This window comes from Dermochelys coriacea, chromosome 5, assembly GCF_009764565.3.
Source record: "Dermochelys coriacea isolate rDerCor1 chromosome 5, rDerCor1.pri.v4, whole genome shotgun sequence".
Lineage (NCBI taxonomy): Eukaryota > Metazoa > Chordata > Testudines > Dermochelyidae > Dermochelys > Dermochelys coriacea.
The window spans coordinates 42,878,563-42,897,234 of NC_050072.1; the positions used below are offsets into that span (position 1 = coordinate 42,878,563).

The 18,672-nt window shown below is 41.9% G+C and overlaps 1 long non-coding RNA gene across 3 annotated transcripts in view; it reads right to left on the reverse strand.

Moving 5' to 3' along the window:
* The window catches only part of LOC119855739, a 57,901-nt gene that overhangs the window by 38,173 nt on the left and 1,056 nt on the right, over window positions 1–18,672 (reverse strand). The window lies entirely within an intron of this gene.

Below are 18,672 nucleotides of genomic sequence, written 5' to 3' on the forward strand. Positions count from 1 at the left end.
CCCTAGGAATAGCAGTAAATCACTAGAACTAGCGGTTCCTTCCCCTGGGCTACTTCCCTCTCCTGTTCTCCAGCTTGTGGGGCTCCCTCTGCACAAACCAGGTGTCTCTTTACCTAGGGTTTTAGTCTTCTTAGCCCATCGCAGCACTTCTCCAAACTCTCCTCTGCATCTCTCTAAATTGCTCTCTGCTCTAAAGCCAATCCACTGTTTCAACTGCTCCTCTTGTCTGATTGAAACAGGTTTTTTTTATCATGTGACTGGCTTCAGGTGCTTTAATTAATTTATAGCAAACCCTCTTCCCTCTAGAGGGAATAAGGCTCCCTTCTAACACTCTCCTACTGCCCTCTAGCCATGCTGTATCACAAGAGATAGAGAACATCTTATTGCCCTTATATAAATCCATGGTATGCCCATATCTTGAATACTGTGTACAGATATAGTCCCCTCATCTCAAAAAAGATATACTGGCATTAGAAAAGGTTCAGAAAAGGGCAACTAAAATGATTAGGGGTTTGGTACGGGTCCCATGTGAGGAGAGATTAAAGAGGCTAGGACTTTTCAGCTTGGAAAAGAGGAGACTAAGGGGGGATATGATAGAGGTATATAAAATCATGAGTGGTGTGGAGAAAGTGGATAAGGAAAAGTTATTTATTTGTTCCCATAATATAAGAACTAGGGGCCACCAAATGAAATTAATGTGCAGCAGGTTTAAAACAAAAAAAAGGAAGTTCTTCACTCAGTGCACAGTCATCCTGTGGAATTCCTTGCCTGAGGAGGTTGTGAAGGCTAGAGAACCTCCATGAATTTATCCAGTTAAGTCCATTAATGGCTATTAGCCAGGATGGGTAAGGAATGGTGTCCCTAGCCTCCGTTTGTCACAGGGTGGAGATTGATGGCAGGAGAGAGATCACTTGATCATTACCTGTTAGGTTCACTCCCTCTCGGGCATGTGGCATTGGCCACTGTCGGTAGACAGGATACTGGGCTGGATGGACCTTTGGTCTGACACAGTATGGCCATTCTTATGCTCTTAAGATATCACAAGGGAACAGGGAAGCGCTGGGAGGGCGGGGGAGGAGGTGGAGAAGAGGAACTTGTGCAATGCTCCCTTGTAAAGTCACTGCTTTTCCACAGAATCTTACAAGCAGTGGACAGAGCAGGCAGCCAAACGACGTTATAAGGGAGCATTGCACAACTTTAAACAAGCATGTTCCCTAATGGAGCAGCGACATAACTTCAAAACAACATTAAGCGGGAGGACGTTAAGTGAGCAGTTACTGTATATTAATGATGTAATAGGACAAAAGAGTTTATCCATATGTCTTGTGGATCAAAGTTGAAGTTGTTACTGGCTACCTTGGTAAAGCTTCTCTGGGGAATGAGAGCTATTCATTGTGGGGTTGAGAATGGCAACTCCAAGAGGCACTTGAAGCCAGGAATAGCCCTTTTGAGCTTGTTTAAAGTTTTATGATTGTAGAAGCAAAAGGCAATCTCCAGCATTCACTACACCCCCTTTTGAAAGATACAGCATGACAATTTCCCCCAGCTCCTGCTGCTGGATGCTGTCACTCTCACACCTTTCCCGGTGAGTACCCATTTGGGGTATAGAGCACTAATGGACACATTAGCTAGTCCCCCAATTTTGGTTGGAGAACATTAGGCAGCATTTTTTCCAGACCCCACAGTGGCTCAAAGGATTGGGAGAAAACTCAGTACTCTCTTTCTTCCCCTCCCCATAGGAAGGACACCAACATGTGTTTTAAAATGTATAATTGGCATAAGCTGGGCTCTTAATGTCACTGTTTGTGTGAACAAAAATTTCAGTCTTTTCTGAAATTTGGCACGAAAATATGCTAATGTCTTGAGTCCATACAAAGTGTTTGCTGTTGGAATGATGCTATCCAGCCAGTTAGATGTGTCATAATCCTGAAAGCCTAGCTGTGTTCCCGCAGAGATCTTTTGCCCTTAATGAAAGTGCTTAGCCCATCCCCTCACACCTCCTCTAAGATTACTTAACAGTGGTGGATCTCTAGGAACAGACCACCTCATCCTGATGTTGACAAATGCATCACTAAAGGGAATAATGAGTAAAATGGGCCCATTTTGGAATGGGAGAGGAGAGAACACTGCAACTTTCTGTGAATTTAATTATATTTCCTGCATTTAATAGGTGAGTAATAGAATAGGGGCAGCATCCTAGCTCACGCAGACAAATTTGCCATCCCAAGGGGTCCTGGAAATCCGACTGCATGAAAAAAAAAAAAAGACATACTTTATTAGCTAAATATTGTCATAGTAACACTCCATCAAGTGCCTGTGGCGGTCCAGATTCTGCGTGGCTGCTCCATAAGTGCTTGACAGGAAGATGCAAGAAGGTTTCCTCCAGCCTTTGCACCACTCTGCAGTGGCCAGGCAAAGGACAATGTCATTCCATGATGTCCCTCCTCGCATCTTCTAGGGTGCAAGATACCCCAAAGGGAACAGGGAAGAGGGAGCCCAACATGCTCCACCACCTAATCAGTGACCAGTACAGCTGTCTCCTGGAGTACAGGGAAGGGTATGCTGCCCCAAATGGACACAGGAGTGTGATGAGGAGCTCCAGGAGGATTTCTGCTTCTCTAAGGTACAATTGCTCCTGTGGCTCTGCCCTCCCACTGCTCCCAATGCAGGTCAATGGTTATAAGGCCCCATGCAGCCCCAAGCGAGTAGCCATGCTTGTATAAAGTGGCGGAAAGAACTGCGGGTTAGTTAAGAAATAGCTATTCAGGACTGTGGTGCAGTATGTGACTAGAGATTGTAACTGCTATACCCAGTTTTGGACATCACCTGATCCTGATTTTTGAAATGTCACCTCCATTCTGCTAAATAACTATAGCAACAGCTTTTCAGAGTTGTCTCCACAATATTTTAATGTTGTTATGAGTAACAACTATTATTATGCAGACAAAAACTCCTTTCCCATCAATACATGTGAACTCCACTTTAAAAGTGAATTAATGTTGGCTATTGACTTGTGACTTTGTATTTTAAGCAGACGGGATGTGTCCATGACAACTTCCCTTTTGAAAAGTTAAATCCCAGAGAGTTCAATTAAAAAGGTCCAGGATTTCTGTTGTTGATAAAATGGAGAATTGGCTGGTTTTTTTGTGGTGGTGGGTTTTTTTGTTTTTTTTTTTTTAGCTGAAATCAGAGTGGATACGACTCTTAGTATTTCTAATTTTAATTATCATAACCTTAAAAGGATAGGTTACATTTTAGCATTTCTTATTCTGAAACAAAACCTTCCTATCTTCTCTTGGGCAGGAGCTTAAGACATCTGTGTAACTATGGAGAACTAAAACTCATTTAAAGTCACCCTGGTGGAAGGTTGCTTTTGAACATCTTTTGAAAATCACAATTTGAAAAGTCACAAAACTGGTACTAGTAATTTTAGTTACTGAATGACATTACTAATTAATGTATTTCTTGCATGTGTCAATGATACACTCAAAATATAAATTTACTATTGAATCACTCAATGATGAATCACTGTATGATGCTATTGTGGATAGGATTTAGTCTGATAAATGAAATATATCAGCCAATTACAACATAAGCAAAATACTGTTGCTTGAAAAAGATAGACTGGGTCGTCTTATCTGGCTGTTGGAGAGATTGTCTGGGTTTCTTCCTCCCTATTATCTTCAGGTTTGCTACTGAAATGGCATCCATTTCCTTTTTTCAGTTCCTTCTCCAAACTTTATAGAGCCATCATGGGGAATTTCCTTGATTCTAGTGCCCTTTCTCTTGACACTGGATAAATTAAGGGTGAAACTGGAACAGTGAATCATCACAGCAAAGGAGAAGAGCTTCTTACTAGTAATAAGTAGGGAAAAGAAAGCCACAGGGTTCTGCTGTTCCACAGTTCTAACAGTGCTTTCCTTTCTTGTGTCATTTTCACATTGATCAGGTTAACTGATGCCTCTTTAGACACTAATTGCTGTATTGATGAGTCTTAATTGGCTGGTCACACTGGTTCGCTGAAAAAAAAATTCCTAAAAGGTAAAAATGTTAATTGTATTGGTAATTACTTCAAAGCTTTTATCTTATTTTAGCCAATGTCCATTTCCATGGAAACAGGAACAGGTATAGCACAATTCAGCAGAGCTGTTCTGCACTCTTGGCAACCTCAGCCATGGCTGAGGATGGAAGGACAATTATGCAAACTGCACTTGCAGATTTTATAAGACTCCTGAAGTTTCTAGTGTTTTAACTTAGAATTATAGGAAGGAAATTCATCTTAGGGACGAGACTCCACCTTCATAGGCAGTATGGGCCAATTATGGTCTTGATTTTGCCCTCAGCTACATTGCAGGGGGGTCTGAGGGTTGCTTGGCAATCAGAGTCCTCAGGAGAAATTCTGTCTGACTCAACAACAACAACTTTTCTAGGGGGCTCTTGGGCTGAATACAGCAGCTACACAACCCTTGGCTCTTGTCTTCTAGGAACATCTTTGAAAAATTTCCCACCATGACTACCAGTTCATCTGAAATTGTAAGCAGACTGATTATGTCTAGTAGTTTAACCTATCCAGATAATTTGCTCCTTGCTGTCAAGCAGTGACATAAACAATTTAAAGTGCTATCCAAGTAACTGTGGAAACTTCCTAAATATCAAATACCTTTTAGTATTCTGGAATAAGTTTATTTTTTTTCTTTCAAAGGTTCTGTAAAGGTTCTATATATTTCTGTATACTACTTGCACTTGCTTTATGAAGTAGGAATTATTTTGAATTCCTGTGATTAGTTTTTCAGTAGATGATGTTACTGGTCTTTATGAAGTTCCCATGTTTTGTGAAGCAGATTTAGGTAATGAATTATGATTTAAGTAAACCATGAATAAGGGGTAAGGGAGGAGAATTATTGTGAAACTTAACATATGTCAAGGTGAATAAGAGTAAATAAGAGTCCCCATTGGGACAATTAAGGCAAGTTGGCCGATACATGTGATGACTTCATTAGGCATCTGCTCTTTACAGCCCTTCTCCACCCCTCACCAAATGAGAAGGAGGAGAAGCTTGGTAACCTTGATGTCAATAGGCCAATCTGAATGACTTGTTCATCAGAAGTTCAAACAAGGGGCATTGCCCCAGGGTAGCTGGTCCCTGTGAATAGACTACACCCAGTTCCCCTGGACCAGAGCAGGTGAGCCCATTCCAGCTAATTAAAGGGGGGTGGGGTACCCATAGAGGGCCTATACAGGGCTTCTAATGGGCAGCTGAGGGAGGGACTGAGAAAGGCTATGCCTGGGGAGGGAAAGCTATTGCCTGTGGTGGGTCTCTAGAAAAAGGGGCTCAAAGAAGTAGCACTGGGGCTGTTGCTTCAGGGTGGGAGCAGAGCTGATGGAAACTGGGAAGCTACCATGAACAGGTGTGCCAGAAACTCCTGGGAGGGGGGACCCTGAGGCTAAGCTAAGATTTTTTTTTTCTGTTTAGACTTTGATAAATTTAGACTTTTTCTGTTTGTTTGTTAACCTCTGTAAATCAATAAATCTTGCAAATGACTGGGTGTGGTGGCACATGCTTTGGAGCTGGGGAGAAACACAGCCTGGTGACACACAGCTATCACGCTCTACAGCAGAACAGTCATGCTATATCAATGACATAATTAGTACCCAGTGGGCAGCACTAACTATGGAAGGCATGTCTTGAGCTGGCTTGCTGCTGAAACTGATTTTTCTTCCAAATGTCAAATTTAACCCCATGCAGGGTAACCAAGCTGTCTCTGTCAGTCATGTTTCCTACAACATTTCATCAGCTATTGGCACATGATCAGGAAGAGTTTAACTGCTAGTCATGGCATTGATGTGATGTTACATTATATTTTTTAAAAAAAGTGTTACAGTAGCACTAAGTAATAAACACTTAATAAAAGATAGTTTCTGTCCCAAAAAGCTTACAATCTAAATAGAGAAGACAAGAATTATTATTTTTCCCATTCTACGGAAGGATAATAGCGTACAGATTGATTTAGTGACTTGCCCAAGTTTCTAGATAGATAGATAGATAGATAGATTCTATGGCAGAGCCAGGTTTACAGCCTTGTTCTCCTAAATCTTGGTCCAGTACCTTAACCACAAACCATCCTTCCTCTCTAAAACAAGATTGAGAGACTGTGACCATGGGAGATAGAAAAAAGATTAAAATATCTAAACGTATCAAAGCAAATGTCAAGGTTTATAGTGAATCTTAATTAAAGATATCTGATACAGCATGAAAGTACTTCAATGCCAGCATGTTTTGTTTGTTTTAGAAATACCTCCTCCATTGTATAGATCCAATCAAATGTCAGTTTGTTTGAAAGTTATAACTAGTGACTTGTTTTCTTTCAATAGCTCCTGTGCCACTAGGACTACTTTAATTAAAATAACTTGTTCCATGACACAGCAGAGATCCCACTGCTTAAAAACACTGCACTGCTACACTCTAAATTGTTCTGCTTAATGGCATTAGAAGTACTAGTTTGTCCGATCAACAGTTCTGCTGATGTCCTAGGTGCCAACTGAGAGCCAGAACATGTGGGTCTTCCATAAACAAGAGTTTTAAAGGGAAATGTTAGGCCATGTAAATACTGTACCACAGAACAGATCTCTGCACCATGGCACTTCTATTATAAACCCTGTTTTCCTGAGGTTTATGACCTGCCTATATGTAGAATTATTTTACACCCAACCATTAACACTGAACTGAAACAGGGCCAAAAAAAAGGAACTGCCTAGGACAAATAGAAATTCACAGTCAAGCCCTGTGTTTTAATGGGGTCTTAGGCAAAACAGTTCAGAACTGTCCTGAATCTGTGGCTCTCTCGCTAAACAAACTGACCCCAAACCTTACCTGTGGTTCTGCTCCTCCTGGCAGAGGCACTGCCAGCTCCCAACCCCACCTGCCCCATCTTCCTTCCTCCCCATGACTTTCCCAATAGACCTGCTTCTTCCTCCATCATAATCATCCCAGACACACCTATACCCTCTACATTTTGAAAGAACTGACTGCAGAACGAAGCAGCTCTGGCAGCCTCTGATAGTCCCTGGCTCCCATGGGGTTAAAATCTCCAGTGCTCTGATGTATGAATTGTACTGTAAATCATGTAAGCTTTAAAGACTGTGACTTCTGAATTCAGTGATGGCTGTAGCCCGATAACAAAGATGCCAGGGCTACAGTTCTCATAGCAGGATTGAAGGGGTGTGTGAGTTAGAAATCACAATACGACTTTCTCAAAGGTCATATCTTAGGAGTATTGGAGAGCATGGAAAAACGGCTTCAAGATATTTGGATAACTGGATTCTTTTGCCCATCTCGGATTTGGCATACTGCAAACAAACATGCATGTTACACTGTTACCAATGAATACTGATAAAATCTAAAATATCTTTCCAAGACCAGCTCTACAATACTACCCCACTGAACCATTAAATTTATTCCACTGATTTGCAATCTCGGAAGAATTCTAGCACACAGTGATGTGCCATTTTAATTGTGGCTCTGTCATCTAGTGCTATGGAGTGAGACACTGTCTCCATCCCACTGGCAGCCCAATTCCAGAGGTTTGTATTCCTGGCTGGAACAGTTCACTGTTCACTCTAGGCTGAAAACTGGTGTATACAATATCTAGGTATTAGACTGCTTTAAGTAAGTGTCTTCACTTAGGGAAGATGTCTCTAAACACATGGAGTAGTCCCACTGACCTCCACATATTGTATGTATTGCAGGATTGGACCCTAAAGGAGTAATTGCCAAATGTCAGCACAGGCCCATGGTATGTTTTACAGCTTTGTCATTGTCTGGTGACTAACTACCAAAATAAATGACAGGTTTCAGAGTAGCAGCCGTGTTAGTCTATATTCGCAAAAAGAAAAGGAGTACTTGTAGCACCTTAGAGACTAACAAATTTATTAGAGCGTAAGCTTTCGTGAGCTACAGCTCACTTCATCGGATGCATTTGGTGGAAAAAACAGAGGGGAGATTGATATACACACACACAGAGAACGTAAAACAATGGGTTTATCATACACACTGTAAGGAGAGTGATCACTTAAGATAAGCCATCACCAGCAGCGGGGTTTGGGGGGAAGTGGGGGGGGAGGAGGAAAACCTTTCATGGTGACAAGCAAGGTAGGCTATTTCCAGCAGTTAACAAGAATATCTGAGGAACAGTGGGGGGTGGGGTGGGGAAAATAACATGGAGAAATAGTTTTACTTTATGTAATGACTCATCCATTCCCAGTCTCTATTCAAGCCTAAGTTAATTGTATCCAGTTTGCAAATTAATTCCAATTCAGCAGTCTCTCGTTGGAGTCTGTTTTTGAAGCTTTTTTGTTGAAGAATAGCCACTCTTAGGTCTGTAATCGAGTGACTGTTTTTTGAATGTTATAATTCTTGACGTCTGATTTGTGTCCATTCATTCTTTTACGTAGAGACTGTCCAGTTTGGCCAATGTACATGGCAGAGGGGCATTGCTGGCACATGATGGCATATATCACATTGGTAGATGCGCAGGTAAACGAGCCTCTGATAGTGTGGCTGATGTGATTAGGCCCTATGATGGTGTCCCCTGAATAGATATGTGGACAGAGTTGGCAACGGGCTTTGTTGCAAGGATAGGTTCCTGGATTGGTGGTTCTGTTGTGTGGTGTGTGATTGCTGGTGAGTATTTGCTTCAGATTGGGGGGCTGTCTGTAAGCAAGGACTGGCCTGTCTCCCAAGATTTGTGAGAGTGATGGGTCGTCCTTCAGGATAGGTTGTAGATCCCTGATGATGCGTTGGAAAGGTTTTAGTTGGGGGCTGAAGGTGATGGCTAGTGGCGTTCTGTTGTTTTCTTTGTTGGGCCTGTCCTGTAGTAGGTGACTTCTGGGTACTCTTCTGGCTCTGTCAAACTGTTTCTTCACTTCAGCAGGTGGGTACTGTAGTTGTAGGAATGCATGATAGAGATCTTGTAGGTGTTTGTCTCTGTCTGAGGGGTGGAGCAAACGCGGTTATATCGTAGAGCTTGGCTGTAGACAATGGATCGTGTGGTATGATCTGGATGAAAGCTAGAGGCATGTGGGTAGGAATAGCGGTCAGTAGGTTTCCGATATAGGGTGGTGTTTATGGGACCATCGCTTATTAGCAACGTAGTGTCCAGGAAGTGGATCTCTTGTGTGGACTGGTCCAGGCTGAGGTTGATGGTGGGATGGAAATTGTTGAAATCATGGTGGAATTCCTCAAGGGCTTCTTTTCCATGGGTCCAGATGATGAAGATGTCATCAATGTAGCGCAAGTAGAGTAGGGGCATTAGGAGACGAGAGCTGAGGAAGCGTTGTTCTAAGTCAGCCATAAAAATGTTGGCATACTGTGGGGCCATGCGGGTACCCATCGCAGTGCCACTGATTTGAAGGTATACGTTGTCCCCAAATGTGAAATAGTTATGGGTGAGGACAAAGTCACAAAGTTCAGCCACCAGGTTAGCCGTGACAGTATCGGGGATACTGTTCCTGACGGCTTGTAGCCCATCTTTGTGTGGAATGTTGGTGTAGAGGGCTTCTACATCCATAGTGGCTAAGATGGTGTTTTTAGGAAGATCACCAATGGACTGTAGTTTCCTCAGGAAGTCAGTGGTGTCTCGAAGATAGCTGGGAGTGCTGGTAACGTAGGGCCTGAGAAGGGAGTCTACATAGCCAGACAATCCTGCTGTCAGGGTGCCAATGCCTGAGATGATGGGGCGTCGAGGATTTCCAGGTTTATGGATCTTGGGTAGCAGATAGAATACCCCAGGTCGGGGTTCTAGGGGTGTGTCTGTGCGGATTTGTTCTTGTGCTTTTTCAGGGAGTTGCTTGAGCAAATGCTGTAGTTCCTTTTGGTAACTCTCAGTGGGATCAGAGGGTAATGGCTTGTAGAAAGGGGTGTTGGAGAGCAGCTTGGTAGCCTCTTGTTCATCTCTTAGCCCAGCAGAAGAATCTGTCCTATCTCAGGGCCTCTCCTTTTGCCCCTCCACCCCCACGAACATGATGCAGTTCTGTGGTGACCTAGAATCCTATTTTCGACGTCTCCGACTCAAGGAATATTTCCAACACACCTCTGACCAACATATTAACCCACAGAGACCTTCCTACCAACACTACAAAAAGAAGGATTCTGGGTGGACTCCTCCTGAAGGTCGAAACAGCAGCCTGGATTTCTACATAGACTGCTTCCGCCGACGTGCACGAGCTGAAATTGTGGAAAAGCAGCATCGCTTGCCCCATAACCTCAGCCATGCAGAACACAATGCCATCCACAGCCTCAGAAACAACTCTGACATCATTTGTCAGAGGCTACGAGGCAGCTCTCCAGTACCCCTTTCTACAAGCCATTACCCTCTGTTCCCACTGAGAGTTACCAAAAGAAACTACAGCATTTGCTCAAGAAACTCCCTGAAAAAGCACAAGAACAAATCCGCACAGACACACCCCTAGTACCCATACCTGGGGTATTCTATCTGCTACCCAAGATCCATAAACCTGGAAATCCTGGACGCCCCATCATCTCAGGCATTGGCACCCTGACAGCAGGATTGTCTGGCTATGTAGACTCCCTTCTCAGGCCCTACGTTACCGGCACTCCCAGCTATCTTCGAGACACCACTGACTTCCTGAGGAAACTACAGTCCATTGGTGATCTTCCTGAAAACACCATCCTAGCCACTATGGATGCAGAAGCCTTCTACACCAACATTCCACACAAAGATGGGCTACAAGCCATCAGGAACAGTATCCCCGATAATGTCACGGCTAACCTGGTGGCTGAACTTTGTGACTTTGTCCTCACCCATAACTATTTCATATTTGGGGACAACGTATACCTTCAAATCAGTGGCACTGTGATGGGTACCCGCATGGCCCCACAGTATGCCAACATTTTTATGGCTGACTTAGAACAACGCTTCCTCAGCTCTTGTCTTCTAATGCCCCTACTCTACTTGCGCTACATTGATGACATCTTCATCATCTCGACCCATGGAAAAAAGCTCTTGAGGAATTCCACCATGATTTCAACAATTTCCATCCCACCATCAACCTCAGCCTGGACCAGTCCACACAAGAGATCCACTTCCTGGACACTACGTTGCTAATAAGCGATGGTCACATAAACACCACCCTATATCGGAAACCTACTGACCGCTATTCCTACCTACATGCCTCTAGCTTTCATCCAGATCATACCACACGATCCATTGTCTACAGCCAGGCTCTACGATATAACCGCGTTTGCTCCAACCCCTCAGACAGAGAAACACCTACAAGATCTCTATCATGCATTCCTACAACTACAGTACCCACCTGCTGAAGTGAAGAAACAGATTGACAGAGCCAGAAGAGTACCCAGAAGTCACCTACTACAGGACACGCCCAACAAAGAAAACAACAGAACGCCACTAGCCATCACCTTCAGCCCCCAACTAAAACCTCTCCAACGCATCATCAAGGATCTACAACCTATCCTGAAGGACGACCCATCACTCTCACAAATCTTGGGAGACAGGCCAGTCCTTGCTTACAGACTGCCCCCCAATCTGAAGCAAATACTCACCAGCAATCACACACCACACAACAGAACCAACAATCCAGGAACCTATCCTTGCAACAAAGCCCGTTGCCAACTCTGTCCACATATCTATTCAGGGGACACCATCATAGGGCCTAATCACATCAGCCACACTATCAGAGGCTCGTTCACCTGCACATCTACCAATGTGATATGCCATCATGTGCCAGCAATGCCCCTCTGCCATGTACATTGGCCAAACTGGACAGTCTCTACGTAAAAGAATGAATGGACACAAATCAGACGTCAAGAATTATAACATTCAAAAAACAGTCACTCTATTACAGACCTAAGAGTGGCTATCCTTCAACAAAAAAGCTTCAAAAACAGACTCCAACGAGAGACTGCTGAATTGGAATTAATTTGCAAACTGGATACAATTAACTTAGGCTTGAATAGAGACTGGGAATGGATGAGTCATTACACAAAGTAAAACCATTTCCCCATGTTATTTCCCCACCCCACCCCCCACTGTTCCTCAGATATTCTTGTTAACTGCTGGAAATAGCCTACTTTACTTGTCACCATGAAAGGTTTTCCTCCTCCCCCCCCCCCGCTGCTGGTGATGGCTTATCTTAAGTGATCACTCTCCTTACAGTGTGTATGATAAACCCATTTTTTCATGTTCTGTGTGTGTGTGTATATCAATCTCCCCTCTGTTTTTTCCACCAAATGCATCCGATGAAGTGAGCTGTAGCTCACGAAAGCTTACGCTCTAATAAATTTGTTAGTCTCTAAGGTGCCACAAGTACTCCTTTTTTCTTTTTACCAAAATAAATGGCACTTAGACAGTATGTTTCTGTAGTCGGTACTCTGAACTTGTTGGGGAATCAGTAGATAATGTCTCCTGCTTTACTTACCATGTGACATGAAGGATTCTGAATGTACAAGTGCAGTGACTCATTGACTCTCTGGAGAATAATCAGTGACTTGGACTGGTGTTTCATACTGAATACCAAGAAACCTGACTGAGCTATGTGCATAATCTCTCTGGGATTGCCCAGTCATATGGTACTGTTCCTTTGGGATTAAAATGGGAAGGCTCCTTCTCCTTCCTAATGCTTTTATGCTCCATTTGCCTAAAGGTTGCCCTTGTTAGTGGATAGTAAAGTGCAGGACATTCTCATGATAAAAAATGTTTGTGAGACGACAGAGGAACAGATATATGCTCCACCATGCTAGTCAAACACTGTTCACCAAATTCTCTGACACCGTGTATATAATTTAGAGGCTTGCCTCATTATCCTCATTACTGTGCTACTTGCATGCATAGATGATTCTGCATGACTGGATAAATTGTTGGCATGAAATTTCCTTTCTCCTCTTTCAAACTATTGCTCTGTATGGTGTTACATTACTCTACATATTTGTCTGAGATTCCTGTAATCTACTTTGGTCTAAACATGTTCTAATAGGTAATCCCTGGCAGCGGCATTTTTTGTTAAATATGTCTTCGTTTGGAAAATTAAATATAAGCATTGGGAGGAAACCCCCCCCCCCCAATAATTTTAAAACTAGAAACGGTTTAAAAATGGATTTTTGTTTTTTGTTTTCAGAGCCATTTTAAGTATAGGGAAGTAAGAGTATTGTATAAGTAATGCTGTGTTGGTATTTCCTTTTAACCATAATGTTTACTACCCCTAAACTAAAAGTGATTGCACAATAACTGACAACCAGTATATATCACATAGAAGCATTCTAACCAAATTTTAATTATACTTAAAACTGATGTTTCTAAACTAGTATCATACTAACTGAGATTTATTCATCACCGACAAGTCACATTCACCAAATTACAAAACATCTCTTTAGAGTCTATGTACTTGCTGTCAGTAAGAGGTGCAAATTTTCAATCTTCTCCAACTGAAAACAGCTGCTGAGTATTGTTAGGTACTTATTAGGTTCTAAATTTTATTTGAAAACTAAATAAGTAGGGAAGTCCTAACGTTGACAAGTACTGCCCAGAACACAAGGAACAATGCTTAAATGAGAAAATCTATCATAATCAGACTAAAGCTATCTTGAAGATTTAGAAACTTTAAGAAGTAACTCTTTAAATGTAATAGCATATAAAAGCAAAATTACCCATAAATCTATGCATAGTGCATCTGCGTCTCCTGGATTAAAAGAACTATAATATTCTCTTTATAATACAAAACTATTCCAACAACTGATAAAATTAAGTTGTGCTCAGGTGGAATTTTGGAAGAGAAATGAACCCTCTGATAACATTTTATGGGTCAGAGTATGGGATATGCTCATAATGAAAAGCTCATGGATTGTCTGAGACATTGCACAAAAGTGTTTGGAGGAGCAGGGCCTTAGATTGCAAGTCTTTTATGGCAAGAGCATCTATTAAATGTACGCAATTCATTTTGAGAGTTATGACTCAGTTTGTCTCAAAGGTATTTGTTTCACATAACTTTAGAATTGCCTCACTTTTATTGATAATTCATAATTATTTTTGTTAGAAATAAAGTTTAAGTTATAGGATTTATTTACACTATAGGAATGAATCCCACTGCATTTAAAGTTTCCTGAAGCTATAATCACTTTAAACAGTGTCTTGATATTTATAGCCGTTTTAAATCCCTAGAATAACTTTTGATATTTTCTTAATTTGTATATATAGTTTTATCTTGTCTACATAAAATGTCATGAGGAGCTGTAGGCTAACTATTTTCTTTTAATCTGGGGCTACATTGTTTGGTTTGGGATGGCGAATACCATAAGTAAAACAAATTTATTTGAGCATAAGCTTTCGTGAGCTACAGCTCACTTCATCGGATGCATTCAGTAGAAAATACAGTGGGGAGATTTATATACATAGAGAACATGAAACAATGGGTGTTACCATACACACTGTAACCAGAATGATTACTTAAGGTGAGTTATTACCAGCAGGAGAGCCGGGGGGAGGGAGGGAGAACCTTTTGTAGTGATAATCAAGGTGGGCCATTTCCAGCAGTTGACAAGAACGTCTGAGGAACAGGGGGGTGGGAGAATAAACATGGGGAAATAGTTTTACTTTGTGTAGGTTTCAGAGTAGCAGCCGTGTTAGTCTGTATTCGCAAAAAGAAAAGGAGTACTTGTGGCACCTTAGAGACTAACAAATTTATTTGAGCATAAGCTTTTGTGAGCTACAGTTCATCTGATGAAGTGAGTTGTAGCTCACGAAGGCTTATACTCAAATTTGTTAGTCTAAGGTGCCACAAGTACTCCTTTTCTTTTTACTTTGTGTAATGACCCATCCACTCCCAGTCTTTATTCATGCCTAAGTTAATTGTGTCCAGTTTGCAAATTAATTCCAATTCAGCAGTCTCTCGATGGAATCTGTTTTTGAAGTTTTTTTTGTTGACGTATTGCCACTTTTAGGTCTGTAATCAAGTGACCAGAGAGATTGAAGTGTTCTCCAACTGGTTTTTGAATGTTATAATTGACGTCTGATTTTTTGTCCATTTATTCTTTTACATAGAGACTGTCCTGTTTGACCAATGTACATGGCAGAGGGGCATTGCTGGCACACGATGGCATATATCACACTAGTAGATGTGCAGGTGAACGAGTCTCTGATATTGTAGCTGATGTGATTAGGCCCTATGATGGTGTCCCCTGAATAGATATGTGGACAGAGTTGGCAACGGGCTTTGTTGTAAGGATAGGTTCCTGGATTAGTGGTTCTGTTGTGTGGTTACTGGTGAGAATTTGTTTCAGGTTGGGGGGCTGTCTGTAAGCAAGGACTGGCCTGTCTCCCAAGATCTGTGAGAGTGATGGGTGGTCCTTCAGGATAGATTGTAGATCCTTGATGATGCGTTGGAGAGGTTTTAGTTGGGGGCTGAAGGTGATGGCTAGTGCCATTCTGTTATTTTCTTTGTTGGGCCTGTCCTGTAGTAGGTGACTTCTGGGTACTCTTCTGGCTCTGTCAATCTGTTTCTTCACTTCAGCAGGTGGGTACTGTAGTTGTAAGAATGCATGATAGAGATCTTGTAGGTGTTTGTCTGTCTGAGGGGTTGGACCAAATGCAGTTGTATCGTTGAGCTGGGCTGTAGACAATGGATCGTGTGGCGTGATCTGGATGAAAGCTGGAGGCATGTAGGTAGGAATAGAGGTCAGTAGGTTTCTGGTATAGGGTGGTGTTTATGTGACCATCACTTATTAGCAACGTAGTGTCCAGGAAGTGGATCTCTTGTGTGGACTGGTCCAGGCTGAGGTTGATGGTGGGATGGAAATTGTTGAAATCATGGTGGAATTCCTCAAGGGCTTCTTTTCCATGGGTCCAGATGATGAAGATGTCATCAATGTAGCGCAAGTAGAGTAGGGGCATTAGGGGACGAGAGCTGAGGAAGCGTTGTTCTAAGTCAGCCATAAAAATATTGGCATACTGTGGGGCCATGCGGGTACCCATAGCAGTGCTGCTGATTGAAGGTATACATTGTCCCCAAATGTGAAATAGTTATGGGGACAAAGTCACAATATCAGAGGCTCGTTCACCTGCACATCTACCAATGTGATATATGCCATCATGTGCCAGCGATGCCCCTCTGCCATGTACATTGGTCAAACTGGACAGTCTCTACGTAAAAGAATAAATGAACAAATCAGACGTCAAGAATTATAACATTCAAAAACCAGTTGGAGAACACTTCAATCTCTCTGGTCACTCGATTACAGACCTAAGAGTGGCTATCCTTCAACAAAAAAACTTCAAAAACAGACTCCAATGAGAGACTGCTGAATTGGAATTTATTTGCAAACTGGATACAATTAACTTAGGCTTGACTAGAGACTGGGAGTGGATGGGTCATTACACAAAGTAAAACTATTTCCCCATGTTTATTCCCTGCCCTCCCCATTCCTCAGAGGTTCTTGTCAACTGCTGGAAATGGCCCACCTTGATTATCACGACAAAAGTTTCTCCCCTCCCACCCCCGCTCTCCTGCTCTTAATAGCTCACCTTAAGTGATCACTCTGGTTACAGTGTGTACGGTAACACCCGTTGTTTCATGTTCTCTATGCATATAAATCTCCCCACTGTATTTTCCACTGAATGCATCTGATGAAGTGAGCTGTAGTTCACGAAAGCTTATGCTCTAATAAATTTGTTAGTCTCTAAGGTGCCATTTTCTTTTTGCGAATACTGTCTAACACGGCTGCTACTCTGAAACCCATAAGTAAAACAAAATTTTACAATGAAACTAAAACTGACTATACTAGATGTTGCATGGGAACAGCCGCCACAGGGAATTTCCCACACCCATGTATTATTCCAGTTGCATTATTAGATGCATTAGGCAATTCACAACAAACATTGCTAAAGCGTAATCTGCACTAAACAAAGGGTATGGTAATCTCATGCATAAGGCAAGTGCCTGAAAGAGTTCATGGAGGGAAAAAAAAAAAAAGAAGGCCATCACTGGGAAATTACCATCTTGTGATAACATTAGTTAAGATGAAGATGCATTGCAGGATACGGGGTAGGAACTCCCAATAGTTCATGTGGGATGTGAAATTTGTGTACAAGTACCACTGTAGTGACACTATGCTGATGAGTCAAGAGGTACTTTGATTCAAAGTCTCTATTTTTAAATTTGGGGGCTGAAGTTTGTCATACTTGATTCTATCCCAAAGGTGAGTTGTTTTGAAGAAAATGACTTGTATGAGCATGAGAAAATGATAGTGGTTTATGGTTTTGAAAAAAAATGTAAGACCTCTTCCCCTCTGATGGTTCCAATGCTTTTATTTAAAAGTTTAAAATTTGGCATAGTTGTTCTCAGTTAGGTATGTGTGCTTTATTAAACTGAGAAGGAGGGTATTATTTGAGAAAAATATATGAGCAATAAGTGAGTGAAAGTAGCCTAATGCATTATTGTTCTAATAAGTGTTCAAGTTTCTATATTTGGATAATTGAACATGATAGAAAAATATTATATATATGAAAATATTCAAACCAACGGTTGAAGGCATAGTCAAACTTATGTGCATTTATTTAAATATGATCACCTGCATTTAATTCTCAAAAAGAAAAGGAGTACTTGTGGCACCTTAGAGACTAACTAACTTATTAGAGCATAAGCTTTCGTGAGCTACAGCTCACTTCATCGGATGCATTTGGTGGAAAAAACCTGGGTGGTTTTTTCCACCAAATGCATCCGATGAAGTGAGCTGTAGCTCACGAAAGCTTATGCTCTAATAAATTTGTTAGTCTCTAGAGCATAAGCTTTCGTGAGCTACAGCTCACTTCATCGGATGCATTTGGTGGAAAAAACCACCCAGGTTTTTTCCACCAAATGCATCCGATGAAGTGAGCTGTAGCTCACGCAAGCTTATGCTCTAATAAATTTGTTAGTCTCTAAGGTGCCATAAGTACTCCTTTTCTTTTTGAGAATACAGACTAACACAGCTGCTACTCTGAAACCTGTCATTTAATTCGCAATTACACTACTCTTAGCCAAAACCCGTCATTGAACTGAATGGTGACTCTTGAAGTGGAGTGGTAATTGATCTAATGATCAATCTCAGGGGAATGGCAACGGTATATAAAACTTTTCACTTCTAGGGGCTTGTCTTCATGTACAGTGCTACCGGAGTGTAGCTGTAATGCTTTAGTGAAGATGTTATTATGCTGATGGAAGAGCTTCTCTCATGGGTGTAGTTAAACCACCTCTGCGAGAGGAGTAGTTATGTCCATACCCCTGAGCCACATGATTTTCCCCCCACCCCTGAGTAATGTAGTTATACAGAGATAGGTCTTTAGTTGTGTAGATATGGCCTAGGTGTAGGCTGTTAGCAACCAGAAATCATTACTATCTGAGGGCTTTTCAGTACCCTACATGAAGAGTTTGGGTTTAGTCCAGTTCTTAATAAGCACATATTAATATACAGAATCATGATCCCTACTGGCACATTTGGAGTCCCACTGCAGCGGCCAAGGATTAAACGGGCATGAAAACATCATCCCTAGAAGTGGTCCCTTCAGAACATGATTAAGGAACATACGGAGACCAGCATGTGGAAGTCTGCCCTACTGTTACTAGTTCTCTCTGTCCTGTGGCTCAGCAGAACGTCAGACTCCAGAA